Genomic DNA, 13,580 nt, shown 5'->3' on the forward strand with positions numbered 1-13,580 from the left:
GCAACGACACATTATCGCGAGATCCATTGGATTCGCTTCACATTAAGAAAAGAGGCACCTGTTGTATCAGTGATACGTCTGTGTGACTTAGCAAAATGAGATGCAGCTGTCTGAGATGCGACTGTGACCACTGTTGGCTGATATACTGAAGCACGCATTTGCATACATATTTGTGATCCGGTAGGCTACTCTTTCAAAAAAAAAAACAGAGCTTAGCGCCCCACCCTTCTGCTCCCATTTACTTCTTTTTCTCGATTCTTTCTTTTTGAAAGTTTGCGCTACAGTGCATCCCATTGATGTTAACCAACTCGCCCACTAACACGTCTTACTCATCTGACCAATCGCTCGTGCAGGAGCTCGTGCAATGACTAATTAAATTGACCTTTCTGACTCAAACCTTTCACTCTCGAGTAACGGAATCGATGCCGCTCGATATGCCGAGCCGTGCACGTCGTGCGCAACTACTGTCAAAGCACGCGACTACAAGCGGCGTCCCCAACACAGGAAAGCGTGTGGAACCGTAAGCACGCCCCGTCGTATTCCAATCCACTCCACCGGTTCCGGCGGAGCAACTCTTGCTGCTCCACGCGTAGTCACTCCCGCTCTGAATCCACTCCGACTCTCCGATTGGAACACTAGACTCCCGCTCTCGGTCTGTCAATGGAGCGCCATTGCTCCAAACAAGAAGAAACACTTGAAATGTAAAGTGGATGAGTCCGATCTGACTTGTGTATACAGTACGGTACAGTTCAACCACATTGTATGGAACACTGATATAGCAAATGATCGTTTAGAGCGAACTAAATGTGAACATCGGTTGGCCATGCTTCGTTTCAACGACGTTTATCTTTGAGCGTAACGAAACAGAAAATCGCAAGAGCCACGTTTAGAGCCCGTAAAGTGCCACTAACAAGTGAGAAAACCGGCGAAAGCCCTTGAATTAATACAGGCTTTGAAACTTGTTGGCGTAATCTCGTGCTAAGGCCGGCAAAAGCTTCCCGATGATGCTCGATTCATAGCCCCAAATAAAGATAAGATCATCTGGTTGCACACAACTCCTGCAACACATCAAGAACCCGTATAGTCACACTCTATACTGCTCAAATCATTGGCGTAGCAAGAAAACCTTTTTAGGGGGAGGGTTCAAACATGATTATTATATCTTCATTATTGCATGCGTTTTCTTAATGTGTGTTTATTCACGTGGGCAATTGCAAAAAAATTATGATTGAGAGGGGGAGGGGGGTTAAATCTTCAACGAAGTCCGTTTACATAGCGCTGCAGAAACGTAGGCCAAAATTCTCGAGTGACTTCCCAGTGATGAAACGGGCTAAAACATTGGCGTTACTCTTATTCGGCACCATCTCGCAGCGAGCGGCGTTCCAAGAAGACGCTGCTCATGGTGTGCTTGCTGATAGCCCTGATTGCTCTCCTGCTCCTTCTACTCGCTCTCGTGATCTTCCTGCTCACAATCTCGCCAGGTGCGCACTTGGGCAACCTTTTTTTGTACGTTAAAGCAGGTGGCACGCAAAAGAACGACACAAGCGAGGAACAAGTCTTAGAGAAGCAGCGCGAAAGGCTATAGGGCAATAGAGGCACGCCCAGACAACCACAGGATGCGCCGCTCAATCGTGTTATCCATTGTCGTCTCGTGCTCAGAGCGTCTTATATCTCTCATCGTTTCGTGTGGTTGTGTGTGTTCCTCTATTGTCCTGGCGGTGGTGGTGGTGAAACTTTATTACCCGATAAGGGGTGCTGAAGGATAGGCTAGACTAGACTAGGTTGCTGTATATGCTACCTTTAGGTAGCAGAGTTGCGCCACTGTTTTCCGGGCGCTGCTCGCTCTGCCTACAGCAGTTCAGCGCCCCTATTCGCCGAGCGCCATCACGTGGTCATCACTGGTTCATCTGCACTGTGGAGAAGCCAACGCTACGCAGATTCCGGGCAGATCAAGCGAGGCCGACAATGGCTGTTGTGATTCTCGCCACGCCTTTTCGATAATATAGCTGTGCTGCCTGTTGGTCACGAGAAATGCGGCAGCAAATGCATTCTGTGTTGAATTGCACTACGTAGAACCCATGCGATTAGACGCGGATGCAGCGGGTGTTGCTATAGAAAGATTAGTGTTCAGTCGGAAGGAATACACGCTTGGCCATGTTGTCGTCGGCAGGATTTTGTCTTGGGCGTGCAAACCATTGATGCATTGCGGCTGAGAGAGAGCGAGAGCACTGGTCTAGCTTGGGTGAGGGCAAGTGCGGTTGTGGCTTGAGGGGGGCAAGGGCCCCTTTTCCACTTCTCTGCTGACGCCCATGCGCTTGGTTTTTTTTTTTTTTAATCTGTCCATGGCAGTGCAAAGCTTACTCTATTTGTATTTACCACGGATGCAGTAGTGAATACGTTATACATGCAGAGTTGGGCAGCATGTGTCAGCTGCATACGTCCAAGTTAGTCTGGCGGTTAAAACGCTAAAAATGAAGGGAGAATTCAAACTAGAACTCTCCGAACTCGGCAAGGTGTTGCTGATAGTGCGTGAATTGAATGCAGCTTTGAGACCTCAAGCGAAAAGAATGTTGGACACGGCAGGGTTGTTGAACGACAATTCTCATCAGTTGTCGTGAGCCGCGATTGTAATACGAGCGTAATACGAGATGCGCGCTTAACGCGGGCGTCGCACGGCCACTCTCGATCGCCATCCAGCTCGATCCAGTTGAAGACTACAAAGCTTCAGCTGGCTAACTCACACGGGTAATGAATGAGCCCCACGTGATGAAAATGTTTCATCCCAGGCTCAACGGCGATCAAGAGTGCAAAATCAATGGAAAATGGGAAAAACAGTGCAAAAGAAGCCGAAGCTAGTGTGGGGCCTACTATAAATGCACATATGTACCACTGGTTCAATGAGCTGACGCACGTTTTTTTTTTTCATTATTACTTACCAAAAACGTAAACGAAAAATCAAGGCTTCCAGGCGTGACCGGAGCAACTGAGTTTGTCTCCTACCTTCATAAAAAATAGAAAGAAAATAAAGCAAGAAATAAATAAATAAAGGAAGGCTATAAAGCGCGAGTGCTGCACCTACGCAGGTGGTGAGTGGCTTTCCCGCAAGGCATTTGAACCCAAGATGGCACACCTTGGCGCAACTCTGCTACCTAAAGGTAGCATATACAGTAACTCTAGGCTAGACGCCAGGTGTATAGAGGGCATGTCCCACGTCGGGACAGAGAGGCCGAAGTTATCCCCCGCCTCGCGGGTCTCCTGGACAGCCCTATAAGTAGGTCTGCTAGCGAAGCACTTCTTAGCACTTTGACCCACTGTTTCTTGTTCTCTTTCGCGCTGTTTCCCTATAGATACGTTAGGCCACCTAGCCGACAAGTTGACCCTATACGAGGAACGAATACACGAGACGAGCGCTGTTCCTTCGCGCTGCCTGCTTCAACATGAATTCCCATAGAATAACCCAGGCATTCGTTCTTGTAATGAACGACTTTTCTGTATTGCTCTAAAAAGAGCGATGAACTTCTACTGCTTGAGGTTTCGTACGCTGGGATTGATGTTAAACATTCATGGCGCTGTAGACACAAGTGTGCGCAGGTCCTGTCTCCCATTAGCGAGGGAGACGGGGTAGTCTTCACAACACCCTCCTCCCCTCCTCGAATGTTCGCCGAAGCTTAAAAAATAAAAAAACGAGCTCCGCAGTTGAAACAAAAATCAGAATTAGACGATGACTTGTTTGTTACAAATACCTGCCATAGAATATATCCCCAGCTTTTCAGTGTAAAGGTGGGAGGCACGCAGCTTCTTCAAAGCAACCACCGGGGTCCTTGGTCGTCTTTATCCTTTATACACACGTGCAGCCATAACCCTGCTAATTACTAAATAACTCTAATGTTCATATGAGAAAGTATGGGGCGTGATTGGAGACCCTCTGCTAGATGAATATGAGGGGCGGCCACGCATACTAGTTTAAAGTTGGACTACCATCCTAGTTCAACTGCGTTATCTGTCTCCAGCTTTGTTCAGAACACACTCAAACATCGATATAACGAACCCGAATGTAATCGATTTTCAGATATAACGAACTTATTTTTGTGTAACATTCGACTTAGTTACAAGGAGGTTTAAAAAAATACAATGAAAATCGAATCAAACACACACATGCTTACATGTCTTGACTCCACAGAAAAAATGATTTACTTAATATTTTTTAATAAGTGCCTATCTATAGAAACTAGCTGCAAGCTAATAAGTATGCATATCTGCAGGAAAAATGTATTACTGTGTTATCTGTATTATTTGATTGTTTTTTTTTGTTTTTTTATGTTGTTACCTCAGAGCTGACCTGTACACTTTTTTATGTTGCACATTGTATTGGACCGTCCACTAGCCACTTTAGGCTATCGGTCCAAATAATCCCTGTAATTGAATATATCTATTCATGAAAATAAAGTCTCATTGATTGATTGATTGAGGTTTCAGCGTAGCCAGCCCATCCGCGCCCATCTGTTACGGCCCCTACTGCGTTAACAGATGAGCGGAGAAGCTAAGGGCGACGTCACACGATGGGCCGGCGGCGCAAAGCTGAAGAATCACTGGGGCGGAGTGCATGTGATGGCAATTAAGCGACAGTCTCCCTACCTGTTTCGCGCAGCGTCGTTCGATGTTGTTTCGTTTGATGTAGCAGTAGATTTTTCAATGCACTGACACGAACACACCAAAACACTTGCGCCGAATATCTGACATATCTTGAAGGAACTCAATGTCGAATGAACTGACAAACGTTGAAACAGTTCGATCGAAAGCGTTACTTTATTTCCTGAGTTCAATGCAGTCATGTTCAACTGTATTGGTTTGATGATTGATATGTGGGGTTTAACGTCCCACAAATTTCCGGAGCCCTCCACTATGGCGTCTCTCATAATCACATATATGATTATGAGAGACGCCGTAGTGGAGGGCTCCGGAAATTTTGACCACCTGGGGTTCTTTAACGTGCACCCAAATCTGAGCACACGGGCCTACAACATTTGCGCCTCCACCGCAAATGCAGCCACCGCAGCCGGGATTCGAACCCGCGCCCTGCGGGTCAGCAGCCGAGTACCTTAGCCACTAGACCACCACGGTGGGGCAGTTCAACTGTATTGGGAAATTTGTCGATGTGTAATCTGCCCCATCAAGGCATAATTTCTTTGAAAAGAAAAATAGCACAATGATTAAAATGTGCAAATATATCTAAACTCGCACGCATGAGAAAACTGAAAAAAAAAAGAATATGCCCAAGCACGTCGTATAGATGGTTAACCATGCATCGAAGCTAACGTGCGTCCACGGGCGGCCGATCACGTCTCAGTCAAAACCAAAGTTTCGCTCGCCGGGAAAATACTGGCCCCGGCGAATGCGTTCCCGCCATTGCCACGTTGACGCTGTTCGCCGACAACACCTTCCACGGCTCGCCGTTGCCGCTATAATTCAGCTCGACATGCGGCCGGACACTCGATGCGCAGTTTCCTCCAGCGCTTCGTAGCCCGGGCCTGCTCTTGCGCCCGGACGTTTGCATCGGCCCGGTCGGAACACGAATTCTCTCACGGATCAGCTGTCAGCGGCGCTGCGCCTAACGAAGTTGTCTCCTGTTCGGGCGTTCGCACGATCGGCGCCCTTCCCACGTGGAAGGTGTAAGTTGAAAGTACGGCATGCAGGTCGGTGGCATGCACGGCTGCAAAGGGATGAACGCCGTCACGACGAAGTGACTCTTGAAAAGGGGAAAGAAGAGAAAAGTGAGCCCCGTTATTGTCTGCTTCAGTGAGCGACACCGCCACAGTAGCTCACGAGGGATGGGAATGAGGAGGGATAAAAAGGATAGGAGTAAAGATGTAGGAAAGCCGAAGAAGGAGAAGAGAAGAAGAGACGTGAGGTGGTGAGCCAGAGCGAGCGACGACAAGATGAGGGGATAGAAGAGATAGGAAAGATGAAGCACGGTCACTGGAGTCCGAGGACGGGGCGCACCTGCGAGAGCTCCTTTCGGCGTCGGTGGATGGCGTAGAGCAAGTCCAGTAAATCAGAGCTGCACTGTCGTCGGAGGTGGAAGGTCGTCGGCGGCAGGAGATGACGTAGGGCGAGTCCAGTCAGCCAGAGCCACGCTGACGCGGGAGATCGCAAGCGCGCGGAGCGCGCGAGCGCACGACCGGTCAGCTCGAAATCCAGCAAGCGACTTCGCTGGCGTCGGAGATCGCGAGGGCACAACCGTCCAGCATGAAATCCTGCGAGCGAAAACGACAAAACCGACGGCGCAGGCAATGGAGGTCGTTATCGATACTCGTGGCGAGAGGTTTTCTGTTTTGCCTAGCCATATGCATGGATAACGTGGATGCTTGGGCGAGTTGATACGACGTGATTCGCATAAAAAACAGCGCGCCTATAACGAGGGACATAGAGATAGATTTTCTTCAGAACGTTGGCACACGGGATGTTCATGGCGCGTTATCACGATGACTACTCGCTTGTTAGGTGAATTCTGTCTGCTTCGATTTGTCATTTCTGTTATTTGTCAGGTACTGCTCAAGTATATATTACGCGGTTCCAACAAATAAATCTTGTTGTAAGTCAGTGCCGCTGTCTGTCTTCTTCTTTTCTAGTCCCCCGTTATTGGCGCTGTTTTTTTTATGTGAATAATGTGCATAGAGCTTTCGCTCTATTTATAGTCGGTGCGATGTCACTGTACATTCCGAGAGGCACCTTGTTGCACTCTGCGACACTTGCTGGAGTATTTCGAGCTATCGTGAACCACGAATTCACCCAGTCAGCCATCTTCATTTGCCTGGAGAAAGAGTGTATTCCTGCTAATTTCATCTTATCTTGTTCCGCAGGTCCGAAGGAGCCCACTACCACGACGGTTCTACTTACTATAATTACCACTACTACAACTACCACCACTACAACTACTACAACCACCACCACAACTACTACAACCACCACCACAACTACCACTACAACCACAACTACCACCACCACAACAACCACAACAACCACCACAACAACCACCACCACAACAACCGCCACCACAACAACCACCACCACAACTACTACAACCACCACAACCACAACTACCAGCACTTCAACCACCAGCACTTCTACCACTACTACTACTACTACTACTACTACTACTACTACAAGTACCAGCACCACAACTTCAACCACGACCCCCGGTATTGCAACCACTACTCGTAAGTAAATTTGCGCTTTCGCTTCAGAACGAGGATTCGTCTCTTTCGTTAAATATAAAAATTCGTAGGTGTCGTCAATTTAGCGCCGAGGTGTTTAGTCTTACTAATGAGAAACCAAATGCTAAGTGCCATGTAACGACTTACGCTGAAGCCAGTCTCATATACATTGCCACAGGGTCATGACGTTGGCCGACAAGCAGTCGGCACGCTCAAGGCGCTAATTTGTGCTTAATCTGTGTCTTGGTGCCTAATTTGTGCCTGCTGTTGCTAATTTGTACCTATAGGGTGAAAAATTCGGGCGAACTTGTGCCCAAATTAAAACAAAGTACAAGCAATACGCTCTGTAAGTTGATAACGGCAGGCACTCTCGTCGGTCTTCGGCAATTCGATCTGCGTTTGGGTGAGTCGGCATGAAAAATTCCAGGTAAATCGTTGGTGCCCGCGTCAGTTTCGCATCAAACTTTACTGTTCTTGTTGCGAGTTCAAGTTATTATAGTATTCTAAAATGATCGGGAAGGTACTCACTCGAGCGCAGTTTGCCAGTTATACAAAATATATAAAAAATCGCGTGTGGCATTGCCCCTTAAGAAAGAAGCATCACCTAATGCTTCAAAGAATACACGGAATAATAATCGGAAGAGTTGAGTCCTCAGGTTCACTGACAAGAACGACTTGGGTCGTGTGTATCGCCGATGATAAATAGTAATTACATCCGGGACAACCTTGTAATCCAGCTGGCCAAAAACGTCGAAGTGTACCTTGCGTGACCTGCAGTAACGTTGTAGAAGTTTCTCACCGAGTCCACGTCAGTGTATTGGTGTCCACGCCACAAGAAAGTCTTCGGGTTGGTATTCCATGTTTCGTCGTCGCAGATTGTACAGGTGGCTGTTTACTCCCTGGTGGTTTTTACGTGATACAAAGGCGGGTGACCTGTCCAGCTTCATCGGCACCTGGGATCTGTATAATTCTTGGAAATATCAAGAAACCGTTCTGGTTTCGCGATGAGCTGAGATTTGAGCTGTTCTTGCTGGTGCTTCGTAAGACTCGCATGGATGTCAAAGGCTGGATTGACATATTCGTTGAAGGGTGCACGGCTGCTTTACATTTAGATATTAGAAATTTTCGGCGGCGGCGTAATTTCGAATGAGTCGCATCTGCAAATTTCGTCATAGACACTCGACGATAAAGCATGCATCTGCGCCTAAAAATTTTGCATGCCCTGAAGTGCCACTAGACGTCGATGACGTCGTACAGTAACCAGGTATTCCGTAAACTATCTTTCGTATACTGGAATACCCTGTGCGCTATAGGAACCTGTCATTTTATAGAGGACTGGCGAGGTTATTAAAATTCTAGCTGTTTATCGAACTTTTATTGCACCGACTGATGATTGATTGATTCATTGTTTCTTTGACTGATTGATTCATTCATTGATTTGTTCATTGATTTATTGACACATTGATTGATTGAATAATTCATTCATTGGTTGAATAATTTATTTATTGAATAGTTGATTGATTGATTAACCAACTGACTGATTGATTGATTGATTGCGCTACTTTCTGGTTCCGGAAACAGCAAGGCCCGCCAAGCTGGTGTATCCACTCGTCTGCACTGTGAGCACGATCTACAGTGCGAACAACCTCCTGCCCCGCGACGGCCTGTGCGGATACCTATTCTACGATTCCCTCTACAAGGGCACCGCCAACTCTCTCGCGGGGACGCTGAGCCGCGACGTGGACGCATTCGCCGACCGTGCAAAACACAACACCTTCACCGAGTTCGGGATGTCGTTCGCCATCGAGTGAGTGAAGGGGCGATGGTGTTGCACGAATGAACGCCGCTCTGCCGTCATTATACCGGAGGCTATCAAAAGGGCAGACGCTGTCGTTCGGGGAAATGGGAAATTATTACTCATTGCACCATAAAAGGCTAGCCCTGATTGGCGACGCTCGAATAATAGCCGTCATTAACGACAGGGTCCAGCAAACCTGCGCTCTCCAGGTCGCATGCGGCCCGCGGTGCAGTGTTATGCGGCCTCGTGCACGGCGTGTCTCCCCACCCCCTTCACTGGTCACTCCTATAGTGTGAAGGCCAACATGGCAGTTCCCCTACTCCCTTCACTTGTCACTCCTATAGTGTGAAGGCCAACATGGCAGTCCCCCTACTCCCTTCACTGGTCACTTCTATAGTGTGAAGGCCAACATGGCAGTCTCCTTACTCTCTTCACTTGTCACTCCTATAGTGTGAAGGCCAACGTGGCAGTCCCCCAACTCCCTTCACTTGCCACTCCTATAGTGTGAAGGCCAACATGGCACTATATAGGTCATTGCGAAGGCCGCCACTGTTCATGTTTCATTTGACGCTGAGAGTACGTATTCACGTTTTCATTGCAGCAATGCCAACCTGCTGGCCGAGTACACCACCCAGGCCTTCCAGAGGGGGCTTGACGCTCTCGTGCAGAAGCAGGTCATTCATTACGGTGTTCTGGACCTGCATCTCCAGATGACCACCAACGACACGGTCGCCCAGGCGTTAACGATATTGAAGGTAGATGGGTGACACTTCCACACCCACGCACGCATGCAGATAGATAGATAGATAGATAGATAGATAGATAGATAGATAGATAGATAGATAGATAGATAGATAGATAGATAGATAGATAGATAGATAGATAGGTAGGTAGGTAGGTAGGTAGGTAGGTAGGTAGGTAGGTAGGTAGGTAGGTAGGTAGGTAGGTAGGTAGGTAGGTAGGTAGGTAGGTAGGTAGGTAGGTAGGTAGGTAGGTAGGTAGGTAGGTAGGTGGGTGGGTGGGTAGGTGGGTGGGTGGGTGGGTAGGTGGGTAGGTAGGTAGGTAGGTCGTTATCTCCTAGGCCCATTGAATTCAATTGTTTCATGTGTTTCAGCTTGTTATTTTTTTACTTGACCGCAAGTGAGTGTCAATCACTGATTCAATAGGCGTCACACCTGTGAGGAGTCACAACTGCATAATGATAGACTACACATGTAGAAAAAAAAACAACTTGAACACTTGCAAGAACGCTTCCTTTTCGTTGTTCCGCGCCAGCGAGTCAACGACCACATTGCCACGACAGCGGGCACCAGGACGCGGCAGTCCCTAATGGCCATGGGAATCTCCCTTGACGACTCTGCGAGACGCACCTACATCGTACGCCTGATGAAGTGAGTTTTCGCGGGATATTCTTCCAAGCAATGAACCTTAGATCTCAGGAGTGAAAAAAAAACGGCTACCAAAAGTCACGTGACCGAGTGGTGGCGTGAAATGATGACGTCGCAATGACGTCATTATATAACGTTGTGGCCTCGCAGAAGATGATCCAATCCCAAACGTAGTGCAATACCGGGTAGGGCACAGAATGCTTCACAAACGTTTGAGGTGTAGGATTTCAACTAAGCTCTCCTAAGCACTGCAAACCTCAATTACATCAACGTCTTGATGGAAACTGGAAAGTGAAGATAGATAGATAGATAGATAGATAGATAGATAGATAGATAGATAGATAGATAGATAGATAGATAGATAGATAGATAGATAGATAGATAGATAGATAGATAGGTAGATAGATAGATAGATAGATAGATAGATAGATAGATAGATAGATAGATAGATAGATATCAATTACTATATGCAATTGATATCAATATGCTATATCAGCTCACAAAACTTGATATAGCATCACCTAGCAAAACTATAAAACAATCTTAGCAAAGCTGTCAACAAAAGAAGATGCAGTTCGACTGTGCCTGTAGCGTTGCTACAGTAACTCCATGCAAAGCTAGCCGCTGTCGTTTTTTTTGTTTTCTATGTGCATACTTGTATTCAGGCGCATATACCAACGTACGCACAACAAACATACACTATGGTTGATGCCCATATGCCCAATCCCCAAAACATTTTTCACTATACGCTACTTAATCGGGATAATCGTGTCGTGGTGATTGTTCACAGGGGGCTGAAGGAGCAAAATGCAACGGTACTAAATTCAACACGGGCGAATTTGTGCAACCCAGGATATTGATTGATATGTGGGATTTAACGTCCAAAAACCATTATATGGTTATGAGAGACGCCGTATTGGAGGGCTCTGGAAATTTCGACTACTTGGGGTTCTTTAACGTGCACCGAAATCTGAACACACGGGCCAATTACATTTCCATCTCCATCGGCAATACAGCCGCCGCAGCCGGGTCTCTAGCCCGCGACCTGCGGGTCAGCCGCCGAGTACCTTAGCCACTAGATACATTACCAATTATCTAGGATACATCATTCTTTTTTTTTCAGGAGAATCTTCAAGCCGCACCTGTTCATATCGATGGCGCACATCCCGTACCGAGATGCTGACATGCCCAACTGCATGATTCTGCCATCGTCCGTTCACCATTACCCGCCGGGTGTGACAGCGACATACGGTCACACCATGGTACAAAACCCACTTTATACGTGAACCAAACTGTGCAGTATACGTACAGCCCACTTTATACGCGAAACAGTACAGTATACTGGAAATAATATGCGCTATAGTGCAAATTGTTTCCAGTATACTGTACCAGGCACCGACATTTTTTTGTTAATGACAATTAAGTAGCCATAAATATATTTGTAATTCTGTGAGTACTAACCTAATTATATCAACAAGTCAATGAGACAGATGTGCACCTGTATCCACAGCTTTATATTACAGTACGTTTCCACCCCTTGGATGTACACTGACAAAGCTTAGAGACTGTTGCCTGGCCCTTCTATAAGATGAAACCAGACTGCCGCTTGTTTATATCCCCCCTCCCTTCTTTTTTTTTTTTGTCTCGCTCGCAAGAACGACTCTCTGGCTTTGCTGCAATACCTAGAAGACGAGCAAGTCTTCACGTCCATGGCCGTTGGTCTCACAATGAAGGGCCACCGCTACAAGCCTCGCGACTCCTCGTCGCCTGACAACTACGGTCTCTTCAAGAAGTGCGCCACAACCCGCCGCTCGCAGGACTTCGCGCCAGCTGAGGTACAGGCCGCTTTGGCCCGCCGCTGTGGTCTAGTAGCTAAGGCACTCGGCTGCTGACCCGCAGGTCACGGGATCCAATCCCGGCTGCGGCGGCTGCATTTCCGATGGAGGCGCAAATGTTTTAGGTCCGTGTGCTCAGATTTGGGCGCACGTTGAAGAACCCCAGGTGGTCGAAATTGCCGGAGCCCTCCACTATACGGTGTCTCTCATAATCATATGGTGGTTTTTGGGACGTTAAAGACCGCATATCAATCAATCAATCGATCGGGTATAGGCCGCTTTAGGGTTTGCACTATTCTCGAATAAAAACGAAGGGAGAAAAAAAAAGCATGTCGGCTTCGGCCACACCCGTCGCCCTCCGTTCACAAGGCATGAGATGATCTTAGTTGGTCCGGTTTGCGGAAAACCGCGGTTTACCGGATGTGAAGTGTGCACGTGCATGCCCTTCGTGTGTTTGTGGCGAGTATGCGTCGTTGCCTGATGTAAATACTGCGCATATGGTGAGTCAGTGTGTGTCGTAGATAGATAGATAGATAGATAGATAGATAGATAGATAGATAGATAGATAGATAGATAGATAGATAGATAGATAGATAGATAGATAGATAGATAGATAGATAGATAGATAGATAGATAGATAGATAGATAGATAGATAGATAGATAGATAGATAGATAGATAGATACGCTCGGAGTCGCCGAAGTTCGCTAAGAAACGCTTCGAAGTTAACGACTTGCGCGTCAGGCATGATTCACATCACACTGTTTTGGCGACTTCCGGACACTTTGTTTAACTGATATATACCATAATTGGTAGAGCATGAAATGAGGGCCATTACGAAGATACATGAATGGTCAAGCATAGTTCCTACCTGATTTTACACATTTATGCACGGCAAATACAGGCCATGGCAGGAATAACTTTATTGGCTTCAAAGAGAAAGGAGGCAAAGTATGCAGCTCCTGCTTGGTTGCTACGCATTACATCGATCACCGGTGTGGGTAGAATCCATCAGATTTTTTTTTTTCAGATCAACCATTCGACTGTACGGGAGGATGGGGTGGGAGGGGATCTGTGTTGAAACGATTGCTTTGTTTGATTTTCGATGTGATTCTTTCAACTGCAAGTTCATTCGTTCTATGATGGCGTTCTTTCTCAGTGAGAGTCATTGATCGAGTCACCTTAAAGGAGCTATATTTTTTTTCGCATTTAAGGGTTGCCCAGCAGGAGACCCTTACAGCGTGATGGCCAGAAACTACGAGTACAACGCCACACTTTTTGCTGGGTTCACCTTCGACAGGATGCAGGAGGTAGTGATGGTCTTCGACAGCACGAAAGGAATGAAA

The sequence above is a fragment of the Rhipicephalus microplus genome, chromosome 7 (genome assembly GCF_043290135.1).
Source record: "Rhipicephalus microplus isolate Deutch F79 chromosome 7, USDA_Rmic, whole genome shotgun sequence".
NCBI classification, from domain to species: Eukaryota; Metazoa; Arthropoda; class Arachnida; order Ixodida; family Ixodidae; genus Rhipicephalus; species Rhipicephalus microplus.